General features: G+C 42.6%; 1 protein-coding gene across 9 annotated transcripts in view; it reads right to left on the bottom strand.

Annotated features, from left to right (window-relative positions):
• Positions 1-13714, bottom strand: part of nrcama (neuronal cell adhesion molecule a) — a 421555-nt gene that overhangs the window by 333658 nt on the left and 74183 nt on the right. For 8 of the 9 annotated variants that reach the window (XM_072267972.1, XM_072267976.1, XM_072267971.1 and 5 more), the window contains one exon: positions 11642-11720. The gene's annotated coding sequence lies outside the window, so the exon portion shown is untranslated. The remainder of the gene's footprint in view (positions 1-11641; positions 11721-13714) is intronic. The other variant, XM_072267965.1, reaches the window with a different exon arrangement.

The raw sequence follows: 13714 nt of genomic DNA on the forward strand, positions 1-13714 counted from the left end.
CAACCTACCTCCATTTAAAGTGTGACAATGACATTACTGATAATTCTACCCAGAGTGAGGGAAGATGTTATAGAGGCGTATAAAATCAGGGGACGGCGATAGATTGGGTAAAATAAATGCAGACATTTTTGCTTGGGTGAGACTAAAACTCACATTCTAGTCCAGTTCTAGGTTTACACTGAAAGGTGAAGTATTTAAGAGAACTCAGAGGGTAATGCAACAATGGAAGGAGCAGCTAGCTGACATGGAGGAAGTGAGTTTAATTGCAACATTTAACTTTGGGTAAGTACTTGCACGAGATGGGCATGCAGGGCTATGACTCAGGTGTGGGTGGATAGGACAAGGCAAAATAACAGGTCAGCATGGACTATCATGCTAAAAGCTGGAAATGTCACTCAATGCACTTAATGGAGATATCACGGAATGAAGCCTTTTTGGCCCAACAAATCTGTACTGACCTTACCCCAATAATTCCACTTCAGTGCCCGCTTGTCACAGCTCTGCAATCTCCTTCCATAGTCATAGTCATACTTTATTGATCCCGGGGGAAATTGGTTCAGGTTCCTATTTGATACTGGAGTTGAACTTGCCTCCACTAAAAACAAGGGCCACACATTCTGGACCCTGAGCACTCGCTACACAAATTTCCTTATTCTCTCCCACTCCCCACCTCCACTAATCACTTTCATTTGCTGCACTCTGGTTCCATCCACTTTGCAAACAGGAAGTCTCTCTGTCTACCCATTCTAAACCCACTAATTTTAAACTTTTGAACAGAATCCCTTGCAAACTATTCCAAAGGAGAGCAACCCCAGTTTCCTCAGTATATGCACCTGACTGAAGTCCTCCATAACTGGAACATCCCTCCCCAACTCGCTATAGACCTTTAATATATTTTCCAAAGTGCGATGTCAGAACTGGGTACAATACTCCTGCTGTGGCCAGAGAATTGATTTATAAAAGATGCATCATGACCTCCTTGCTCGTGGACACTGGATTAAGTTCCGGGTCCTATATCAAATATTTTTTTAACTGAACAATTTATTGAATAATGCACATTCATGTCCAGACCTTTGTTCTTGTACACCTTTTACAATTTTATCCTCTGATTCTTATTAAGACAACAACATGACGAGATGGGTGTTTAAGTAATGCGGCAGCACTGCCTAATAAGTTGAAAGCTCAATTAATAATTATCTTTAACCTTGCCACCCTCTGCAAGGTGCCACAGTCAAACAGGACTTGTTCTTTAAAAATCATCTGTAATTTTAACCCTTACAAGCCCTGGGAGGGAAAAATCTTGCTCCCTCAGGCCAATCATTTGTTTCCAAATCAGGTTTATTATCACTGACAAATGTCATGAAATTTGTTGTTTTGCGGTAGCAATACAGTGCAAGACATGAAAAGTACAATAAGTAACAAAATCAGTAGTGCTAAAGGCAATAAGATCATGTTCAAGGATCATTCAGAAATCTAATGGCAGAGGGGAGGAAGCTCTGAATCGCTGAGTGCGGTTCTTCAGTCTCTTAACTCCTCTTCCAGTGATAGAAACACGAAGAGGACTTGTCCCGAGTGGTGATGGGCTTTATTTGTTTGTTTGTTTATTTATTCAGAGATACAGTGCGGAATTGGCTTTTCCAGCCCTTCGAGCACCACAACCAGCAACCCACTGATTTAAACTCAGCATAATCACTGGACAATTTACGATTACATATTAACCTACCAACTGGTACGTCTTTGGAACGCGTGAGGAAACCAGAGCACCCGGAGGAGACTCATGCATTCCTCGTGGAGGACGTACAAACTCCTTACAGAGGATGCTGGGATTGAACTTTGAACTCCAAAGCCCCGAGCTGTAATGTATTGCGCTAATGGCCTAATGGATGGCACTTTGTTGATGTACCACCTCAAGGGAGAGTTGTGCCCGGGATGGAACTGGCTGAGGCTACAACCCTCTGCAGCTTCTTGTGATCCTCTGCATCATAGCCTGGTACAAAGCCTTCAATGCAACCCGTCAGCATGCTCTCCACCGCCCATCCATCAAAATTTGCTAGTCTTTGGTGACGTGCCAAATCCCCTTAACCTCTGAATGAAGTAGAGCCAGTGGTGTTTTACTCCCACGTAAAGCACTGGCAAAGAAGAGGGTACTTGAGCAGAGCATTTACAGTTAAAGCACATCTTCAGGGTGCCACACACAGTATTCTCTCAATGGTGGAGAGAGGTTCACAGGTATAGCTTCAAATCCAGACCCAAATCTGTGATTTGCAAAATTTAGCTCACAAGAAGAAACAATTCAGATCCCACAATCCACTTTGGACTTGGATAATTCTGCTTCTATGAAAATTTGTTCACTTTCATGTGCAGAGAAATGCCTTGTAAATGCCACCTACACCCCCAACCCATGCCAACTCCTCGGTACAATAGGCTGGCATGTATTCTTTCCTATTCAGAGCAACATGCAGTCATTACCCTGTTGCAACATTAACAACTGAGTTATGTTCAAACGAACAAATGCAGCTTTGTTCAAAAAGGCAATGGCTGATGTCAGTCTTTGGTCAAAATGCTAAACTAGCAAGAAGTCGTTTCATGTTCATTGCCACTGTTACATCAGGGCATTACATTATCAATTTAGTTGAAACACTGGATGAAGGACCTGAGCTCGTAACTATTTTGCTTGTGAGATTAACCCTGTGACAGTGGTCCTCATTTAACCCTTCAATATGACTGGACCCACATGGACCCCAAGTCCACACACTAAAACACTGTTCATTTCTCTTTAAAAATCTTGCAAACCTACACTTTTCAGTATTCACTAAAATACGAGTTTCAACCCACACAGAAAAATCAAGATAGGCCAATCGATGCAGGATATAAACTGTTCACCTTTTCACGACTTTGGCCTAAATGAACGCATATGCTAGCACCGGGAATTCCCTGAAAAGTGTTTCGTTCGAATTGTGTTTGACAATTCCTGTGAAAATTAATAAAGAACCAATTTGGAGTTTGTAAAGATTCGGCATGACATCAAAAATTTTGACAAACTTCATGTGTGGAGAAGACTGGCTGCATCACAGCCTGGTATGGAAGGAATGCCCTTGAACAGAAAACTACAAACAGTAGTGGATATGGCCCAGTCCATCACGGGTAAAGCCCTCCCCGTCATTGAGCACATCTACATGAAGTGTTGTCACAGAAAAGCAGCATCCATCCTCAGGGAATCCCACCACTAGGGTCATCTCTCTTCTCGCTGATACCATCAGGAAGGTGGTACAGGAGCCTCAGGACTCCCAGCACCAGGCTCAGGAACAGTTATTACCCCTCAACCATCAGGCCCCTTCACTTGCCCCATCATTGAAATGCTCCCACAACCTGTGGACTCACTTTCAAGGACTCTTCATCTCAAGTTCTCAATATTTATTGCTTATTTATTATTTCTTTCTTTTTGTATTTGCAGTTTGCTGTCCTTTGCACACTGGTTGAACTCCTAAGTTGGCGCTATATTTCATTGATTCTATTATGGTTATTAATTCTATTGTGGATTTATTGAGTATGCCCGCAAGAAAATGAATCTCAGTGGTGTATTGTACTTTGGTAATAAATCTACTTTGAACTTTGACAGCACATTCCAGTCGCAATCCATTCAGTACATTAAAAAATCTCTCACATCGCTTTTGGTTCTGTTACCTTTGTTCTATATCCACTGACTCCCAACCCCCTGCAGTGTTTCTCTCTTCCTGCTACTGAAGCCTTTCACGATTTTAAACGCCCCAACCAGACCACCGTGCAATCTTCTCTGTTCCAAGGTGAACAGTTCCAGCTTCTCCAGTCGCTGCCAGATAAGTAGTGTTCTATCCCTGAACCATTTCCAGTAAGCCCTTTTGCACTCCCCTCTAATGACACAACAACATAACACACGAATGAACTATTGCCCAAGTATCTTCCCTAAAGGATGGTGCCCAGAACCGGTTACAATCCTTCATTCATGCTAAAGCAGTGGTTTATAAAAAGGCTAATCCAGACTTCCTGCTTGTGCAAATCAAAAGCCAAGCTCCAGTGCTTTGTTTTTAACTGCTTTCTCAACCTGCCCAACTCTGTCAATGAACTATGCATGCACATTTCGCCAATCTCTCAATTGTTTTTGAGTTATGCCTTCCAGTTGTATTGCCTTATTTCATTTTGCCCCTAACAGAATGGGTGTGGTCGAAGTTCACAGCAATAAATCGCATCTGGCACTATTCTACCCAAATCTACTTAGTTTGTCCATATCCTCCACATGGTTCATTACACCTCCAAGTTCCCTGGCATCTGGAGATTTGGGAAATTGTGCCCCAGACAAATCAGTAATACTCACCGAGGCAGGCAGTGGCTCTTGCAGCAGTCTATCCAGACTGACAAGCATATGTTGCCTACAGCTACATTACACAGCTGCTTATACTCTTTGACCTTCACTCTCAACAACAAACCTATATTGTGATTCTATACCATAACAGCTACATTTCCTTTGTCGATTCCTCTGGTACGGTTGTTCAACGGGATACTTTGTAAAGTTTGTGATGATTTTACCTTTGGAAATCAAATGAGCCATTGTTCTCCTGACAGATAGCACAGACACAGTGACCAGAATAGCCTCCTCTGGTATAGTGCACTACAATTTTTACAAACCTCTTTAGTAGTGATCAGATGTGGTAGAGCATTTGCAGAGATTAACCAAAAAACTTTTAACTGGAGACAAGATTTTAAGGAGAAAAGAATACCATAATTAAATGAAAGGCCTAAATAAGATCTGGTACCAATGCATATTTATAATTATGAGCTATTGTTTCCCTCATTGTTTTTGAGACATGACGTAGGTTGATAAACTGCTGCTGTGTCCATGGATGTCTTGACCTTTCTTACGCTAAACTTAATTAAGTCAATCCCAAAGATGGCCATGGTCCAGGCCAAATTTTAATGAGAGGTGCAGGATTATGATGGAGCTATGATGCTGTGGCCATTACAGAGACTTGGATGGCTCAGGGGCAGGAATGGTTACTTTGAGTGCCAGGCTTTAGATTTTTCAGAAAGGACAGGGAGGGAGGCAAAAGAGGTGGGGGCGTGGCACTGTTGATCAGAGATAGCATCACGGCTGCAGAAACGGAGGAAGACATGGAGGGATTATATAAGGAGTCTCTGTGGGTGGAAGTTAGGAACAGGAAGGGGCCAATGACCCTACTGGGTGTTTTTTAGAGACCATCCAATAGTAACAGGGACATCGAGGAGTAGATAAGGAGATAGATTCTGGAAAGGTGTAATAATAACAGGGTTGACATGGTGGGAAATTTTAATTTCCCAAATATTGATTGGCATGTCCCTAGAGCAAGGGGATTAGATGGGGTGGAGCTTGTTAGGTGTGTTCAGGAAGGTTTCTTGACACAATATGTAGATAAGCCTACAAGAAGAGAGGCTGTACTTGATCTGGTATTGGGAAATGAACCTGGTCAGGTGTCAGCTCTCTCAGTGGGAGAGCATTTTGTAGATAGTGATCACAATTCTATCCCCTTTACCATAGCATTGGAGAGGGAGGTACAGACAAGTTAGGAAAGTGTTTAATTGGAGTAAGGGGAAATATGAGGCTATCAGGCAGGAACTTGGAAGCATAAATTGGGAACACATGTTCTCAGGGAAATGTAGGGAAAAAATGTGGCAAATGTTTAGGGGATAGTTGCGTGGAGTTCTGCATAGGTATGTTCCAATGAGACAGGGAAAGGACGGTAGGTTACAGGAACAGTGGTGTACAAAGGCTGCTGTAAATCTAGTCAAGAAGAAAGGAAGAGCTTACGAAAGGTTCAAAAAACTAGGTAATGATAGAGATCTAGAAAATTATAAGGCTAGCAGGAAGGAGCTTAAGAAAGAAATTAGGAGAGCCAGAAGGGGCCATGAGAAGGCCTTGGTGGACAGGATTAAGTAAAACCCCAAGGCATTCTACAAGTATGTGAAGAGCAAGAGGATAAGACGTGAGAGAACAGGACCAATCAAGTGTGACAGTGCAAAAGTGTGCATGGAACCAGAGCAGATAGCAGAGGTACTTAATGAGTACTTTGCTTCAGTATTTACTACGGAAAAGGATCTTGGCGATTGTAGGGATGACATACAGCGGACTGAAAAGATTGAGCACGTAGGTATTAAGAAAGAGGATGTGCTGGAGCTTTTGGACAGCATCAAGCTGAATAACTCACCGGGAACGGATAAGATGTACCGCAGGCTACTGTGGGAAGCAAGGCAGGAGGTTGCTGAGCCTCTGGCAATGATCTTTGCATCATCAGTGGGGACAGGACAGGTTCCGGAGGATTGGAGGGTTGTGGATGTTGCTTCATTATTCAAGAAAGTGAGCAGAGATAGCCCAGGAAATTATAGACCAGTGAATCTTACTTCAGTGGTCGGTAAGTTCATAGAGAAGATCCTGAGAGGCAGGATTTATGAACATTTGGAGAGGCATGATATGATTAGGAATAGTCAGCATGGCTTTGTCAAAGGCAGATCATGCTGTACGAGCCTGATTGAATTTTTTGAGGATGTGACTAAACACATTGATAAAGGTAGAGCAGTAGATGTAGTGTATATGGATTTCAGCAAGCCATTTGACAAGGTACCCCATGCAAGGCTTATTGAGAAAGTAAGGAGGCATGAGATCCAAGGGGACATTGCTTTGTGGATCCAGAACTGGCTTGCCCACAGAAGGCAAAGTGGTTGTAGATGGCTCATATTCTGCATGGAGGTCAGTCACCAGTGGTGTGCCTCAGGAATCTGTTCTGGGACCCCTACCCTTTGTAATTTTTATAAATGACCTGGATGAGGAAGTGGAGGGATGGGTTAGTAAGTTTTCTGATGGCACAAAGGTTGGAGGAGTTGTGGATAGTGTAGAGGGCTGCCAGAGGTTACAGAGGGACATTGATAGGACGCAAAACTGGGTTGAGAAGTGGCAGATGAAGTTCAACCCAGCTAAGTGTGAGGTGGTTCATTTTGGTGGGTCAAATATGATGGCAAAATATAGCATTAATGGTCAAACTCTTGGCAGTGTAGAGGATCAGAGGGATCTTGGGGTCCAAGTCCATAGGACACTCAAAGCTGCTGCGCAGGTTGACTCTGTGGTTAAGAAAGCATTTGGTGCATTGGCCTTCATCAATCGTGGGATTGAGTTTAGGAGCTAAGAGGTAATGTTGCAGCTATATAGGACCCTGGTCAGACCCCACTTGGAGTACTGTGCTCAGTTCTGGTCGCCTCACTTTAGGAAGGATGTGGAAACCACAGAAAGGGTGCAGAGGAGATTTACAAGGATGTTGCCTGGATTGGGGAGCATGCCTTATGAGAATAGGTTGAGTGAACTCAGCCTTTTTTCTTGGAGTGACACAGGATGAGAGGTGACCTGATAGACGTGTATAAGATGATGAGAGGCATTGGTCGTGTGGATAGTCAGAGACTTTTTTTGCAGGGCTGAACTGGCTAGCACAAGAGAACATAGTTTTAAAGGTGCTTGGAAGTAGGTACAGAGGAGATGTCAGGGGCAAGTTTTTTTTTAATGCAGAGAGTGGTGAGTGCGTGGAATGGGCGGAGGTAGATACGATCGGGTCTTTTAAGTGGTTCCTGGACAGGTTCATGGAGCTCAGAAAAATAGAGGGTAACCCTAGGTAATTTCTAAGGTAAGGGCATGTTCGGCACAGCTTTGTGGGCCGAAGGACCTGTATTGTGCTGTAGGTTTTCTAATGATTAGGGGGCTTCCTACATTTCAGGCCACAATCCCACTTACAGTACATCAAACCTTTCAGCATCCCAAACCATGACACTCAGACAACAGGGGCCCCCTTTCAAACATTCAGGAGCTGCTGTGACAGGAATTAAATTGTGCAAGCTCCTTGCAATGCCCATGACTGAGGCTCGGAGATATTGCCCAGACTGAATGGTTCAGTACAGGAGGACCAGAGCTTGAGAAAAGTAAGGGGGGAGGGGCAGGAGCCAGGCTGGCAGTAGTTGTCATCTTGCCGACTGCCTCAAGCAAGGTCTGCACTCTCAATGAAACAGAGCAAACAAAAGGGTATTTGTGATAAAATCCCCCATGGGCCAAGCTGTCATCTCTATTGTGGGGTGGGGAGGGGAGGGGGAGAAACACTCATGTATCACAGGACTTGTACACCAGCAAAACAAGATGGGTACCGCACGCTGGCAAAACAGCAGCGTTCAGAGGTCAAGGCACAGGGGGCAGTGAAAAGGTGGCACTCTCTGAAATGTAGAGGGAAGCTCTTTACTGAACTGCAGTGTGTCTAATTGAGATATGACATACATCATTGATCCTAGAATTCACATCTGTGCGTAGTGTGAATTGTACTTCAAGTCACTCATTAGAGCTTTGAGTTACACACACACACACGACAGCTCCATGGCCCACCCTAGGGAATGCACTCAGTAGGTGACTGCAGAAAGCACCAAGTCCAGCAACTCCTCTTCTCTGTTTCCCCTATTCCAATCTGTCACTTCCACCTCCTTTCAGTGACAGTTGATCTTTGGTACCTTAGCAAGTAGCACAAATCTTCAGAGCACCAGTGACCTGGGTTCAATTCCCACCACTGCCTGTAAGGAGTTTGTACATTCTCCCTACGACCACGTGGGCCCCCCCTCCCCGATATCCCGGTTTCCTCCCACAGACCAAAGGTGACCCAGTTGGTAGGTTCACTGATCACTGTAAATTGCCCTGTGATTAGGCTGAGATTAAACGGGGGGATTGCTGGGCGATGTAGCTCAAAGAGCCAGAAGGGCCTATTCCACACTGTATCTCAATAATTAAATAAATCACCCCTTCCCATTCCTTGCACACCATGTTTCCATGACCCAAACCTGTCCTTGCTCTGTTACCATCCTCCAGTTAAAGGTATTGTCCTTAATGTGTGGGTGAGAGCCAGTGGAGGGAAGTGGGAAAGAGTGACTGGTGCAGGGGCAGTGGAGACAAGACTGGGCCAAACGGCTTAGATGAGCAAGGAATTACTACTCTACCTCAGAGTGCTGTGGAGGCAAGGCCATCTTCTCAGTGAACGGCAGAACAGGCTTGAGGGGCTGAACAGCCTGTATTTGGTTTCATTTCTTTGACTCTTAACTTCTTTACAAAAGAGCAGATGGAGCACAATATCTTCCAGAAGAATGCGGCCCATCTCAGAGATGGTGGCTTTGAAAAATCCAAGTCTAGGATGCATCTATCTTTAGAGGGATCAGATAGGATGCACTGACCCTGAAGAAATCATAGGATCAGCTCTTTGCCTCGTGCCCAGATCCCCTGCCCACCCTGTGTGGCTGGTCTTTGCCGCATCAATCCTCCAGTAATGGAGCACCACCATTTGTGCCACCACCAAACCTAACAAGTGAACAAGTAATAGAGAAGGCACTCATTATTTCTGAGTATACTCTATGGACTTTGTAAGGTGTTTGAGCAGCCTGATGTCAGTTCTAGGATTACACAATTACACTTCTCACCCTTAGAAGAGTTTCCCTTCAAATACTGAGAAAAGCAACAAACTGGCAGCCATTTGCCTCTCTTGACTGAGTCTATTCCACACACTTATAATGTGATGCTCTCAACAACTGACATCAAAACAAAAAAGGTGCATAAATAGTGATGTAATTAGGTGCATACCCAGGAGTGTCCGATGAGGTACAATGATTGCACACTGAAGTACTAGTCCATTATCACAATTAGCAATATTTCATCAAGAAGTAATTGCTAACACCACGCAGTTCGATTTCTAGTCACATACCTTGTCTCCAATGCAGCCTAAAGCCACTTACCAAAGAACAGGCCTGAACAGATCCTACAGACCTCAAATCCAACATAATGGCTTTTTCCAATTCTAAATTTCATGGCCTCATTAATTTCCATTCACCATTTTTAATGATCACTAATAAACCCAGATCATTACTCTGCCCCATTTAGACAGATTTTACAAGGAATATGTGCCCTACTTACTTTTCCAGTTAAAATGACAGGCTAAATATAAAAATGCATTTTTATTCACTTCCCTGAAACAGTTCTGACCCTTAGCTATAAGTGAAGAAACTAGAAGTTAATTTCTAGGCAAATGGTGACACTTTAAAATATGTTAAGGGGGTGGATTATGCAATAACATCTTCTGGAATAGAAGCAAGTCCGAGCTGGTAATCCTGTTCTAGAGAGGGGTCACTTTATTTTTCCTTCTGCTCTCTCTTCCTTCCCTATTTTTTTTTGCTGCAATCCAATTCTACATTGAAAGCAACAACCCAAGATCTTGGGCTAGTTTTCATTCTGCCTGGGACAGAGCATCAGCAAGCTGCTCAGCTGCTGGTGAGATATCAACATAATGATAACAGCACTTAAACTAACATTTACTTCCTTATTAAGGCAAAGGAGGCCACTCAACCCACCAGGTCCATGCTGGCTTCCATTAATGCTACTCCATTTTAACCCAACAATCTGTTCACCCTCACACAAGTCCATCGACCGCTCATTGAGCTATTGAACACTTAACTGCACCAAAAGATTATTTTACAGTAGTCAATTAAACTATCAGCATTTATGGTAGATGAGAACAGAACAGCCAATGAAAATCTACTCAGTCACTGGGAGAATGTGTAAAATCCACACAGACCGCACCAAAGGTTATGACTGACCCTTGGACCCTGGAGTTATGAGACACTGCTATACTCTCACTGTCTGAAAGTTTATGGCATCATGGTCTGAGATTGGCAATTCAAACCTGCAGGAACACAAGCAGCTGCTGAGAATTGGTGGACTCCCCAATAACTCATTGGCACACCCCTCCCCACCATTAGTATCAACATACTGCACTGTCTCAAGAAAGCAAAATCTATCAAACATCTTCACTATCTAAGCCATGCAATCTTTTCACAGCTACCATTGGGTAGGAGGAACAGAAGCCTGAAGTCTCACACCACCAGGATCAAGAACAGCCAATTTCCTTCTTGAACCAACCTGCACAGCCCAAATTATGACTGTATAGCAACACTATGGCCATTTTGTACAACAATCAACTTGTTTCTTCCCTTCTCTAACTGTGTTCTCTTGTACAATTTACGTTCCATTTATGTTTTTCTTGTGAATATTGTGCAACTGATCCTTTGTGCCCATGATACTGCTGCAAGCAAGTTTTTCCAATGCCTCTGTGCACAGAGCAATATACTCAAAATTTAACTTTTTTCACAATCACCCTAGAGAGTTGAAACAATCCCATCCAAACCTCTGGACCCTCAAAAGCTAAAGGGACCAAAGCAATACACAGGAAACTGAGCACCATTAGGAGAGAGATAACGGTGTGGGAAGACTAGTTTTACTTGAGTGAGGAGATACAGCCAGAACTAGAAAACAAAACTGTTAGGGCACTGTTCTTACACAATATTTCTTTTGGCAAGTGCGTCATAACTAGCAAGTAAATATCAAGAGGGAATCTGAAGAAACTGGTTATTCGCGAGGGCAAAAGTCCACTTGGAAAAGGGATTTCCCATCGCATTACAGTTTACAATACAGTGTAGCTGGTGACTTGCTGAGCTCTTTCATAAACTGCAGTTTTCCACAGCTAATTAAAACATTTATAAATTTAAAGAACAAAAGAATGAAAAAAGTACTTGCATTTATGTTCTGCCTCTCACCCCCACTGGATGCTCCAGCTTGTTTTCCAGCCAAAATTCTTCCTGAAGCGTAGTTATTGCTGTAATGCAAGAAAATATTAACACTTAAGCACAAACAAATGAATGCTGGTGAAACAGCAGATGGATCTTACTCACATTCTCAGTGGTATCACCACCTAAAATAGACAACAGTACCAAACAAAAGAGGATTATGAAAGCTAACACCCTTTACACGAAGTTCAATAGATATGCAAAGCTTGCACTAGTGGTGACTCCAAATCTTGCAGAACTCAGCAGTGCAAGCAAACACAAAAGTGGGGGAACAGTAAATCCTGCAGGCATGATTTTAAAAAATGCTGAACAGCATCCATTTACACTGAAGGACTGTGGCACCTGCCAGCATTTATGTATTAATTGCTAAGGCCCTATCTAAACTACAAGGCATCAGTCTAAGTTGTTTATGTCACAACACCAGGTCTCTATTGTAATGGACTGGACCAACCAACCCCTCCCATTCCCAGGCTCTCCGACTTCCCTCCAGGTTGCACACGTCCATCTCAAACATTCCTGCAGTTTGCTCTGCCCTCACCCAACCATAGATTTGTCCAAATTATTTTAATATCCATTTTTGATGCAATATATTATTTCAGTAAAACACTCCACGTCATGACTTACTGAAAAGACTTAAGATTGTAAATCAGCATGCTGGTCAAGCTGTTCTGATTCAAGAAATGGATGTGACCTCTGAACAGGAAATCTCCAATGGAGTAGAGCTCTTTCAGGATAAAAAATAACTGAATGCTTATTTCAATTCTCCAACGTCCTGTGCCAAGTCACAAAATGTTTAGCCCATTTTAATGTCTGTATCAGTCAAAATAAAACATGGTCTGGATGCCCGTGACAATTAAATAACTGATGAGAGTGCATTGCAGTTCTCAATGCATGAAAAAAAATAATTTTAGTGTAAGGTATCTTTCTACATTGTGTCATTTTAACCATTGCTGAAAAGAAAACCCCTATCACACAACATTGGTCATAACATACACAAACCTCCTCATTCCTTCTACTTCATTGATATCTCTAAATAAGTGCACTTTTCCATGGTCAGTATTCAGCATAGGGTTTCAATGCCCAGCAATTTCCTCTTCAACCAACTCTGGAACACCTGAGACATCCCTGAAGTAAATGTAACCAAGAGTCTATCCTGTACTACCAACCATCAGTGGTACTGACAAGAAGCACTGCCTTAAGAAGACAACATCAAAGATCCATACCATCCATCATCTTTTTTTTTTAAAACAGGAGGTACAGAAGTCTGAAGTTCCACAACACCAGGTTCAAGAACAGCTAATTGACCACTCAATTCCTGAACTAAACCATCATAGTTTAGCAACAGTATTTAGCATCAGATTACACTGAAATGGACATCTGGTTTTTGTGCTAGTTGTGCTGTTTTTTAATGTGTTAATTGTGCTGTTTTCTTATAAAAACTGTATATACTTCATGATTATGTTTTTCTTGCGAGTGTTGCGATGCTGTTGCAAGTAGGTCTTTCACTGCACCTGTGCATACATGTACTTATGCATATGATAAACTTGACTTTGACCTTAACCAAGCTTGAACTACACAGTCTATGTACAAGTTGATTACCACCAATTTACTCTAAGAAAATAAAATCAATAGTGGCAAAATAAAAATCAACAAGCTAGTTTAAAATTCACAATGAACTTTCTGGCTTTTGCAGAAAACCCCAAACAAATCTCAGTGGCTTTCCAGTATTTGGAAAGAGTGGGCCTTCAAAAAGCAAGTAGATGGTTTGAGAGAGTAATCAAAACCAATTCTGTTCAAGAGCTGCATTCAGGATTGGATTTTAAAATAAACTATAAGCAATGTGCATCCCAAGTATAAGAAAATAACCCCAAAATAACTCAAATTGCTTTTGAAATTCCATGTTGGAGATCACATGGGCTTGGAATATTATCAGGGAGCTTTAAGAAGCAGGTTGACAGCCAGTGCATAAACCTTATGACAAGTTTTATAAATGGCACATTCTGAATTGGAACTGGAGTCACAC

This window comes from Mobula birostris, chromosome 9 (assembly GCF_030028105.1).
Source record: "Mobula birostris isolate sMobBir1 chromosome 9, sMobBir1.hap1, whole genome shotgun sequence".
Classification (NCBI taxonomy): Eukaryota; Metazoa; Chordata; class Chondrichthyes; order Myliobatiformes; family Myliobatidae; genus Mobula; species Mobula birostris.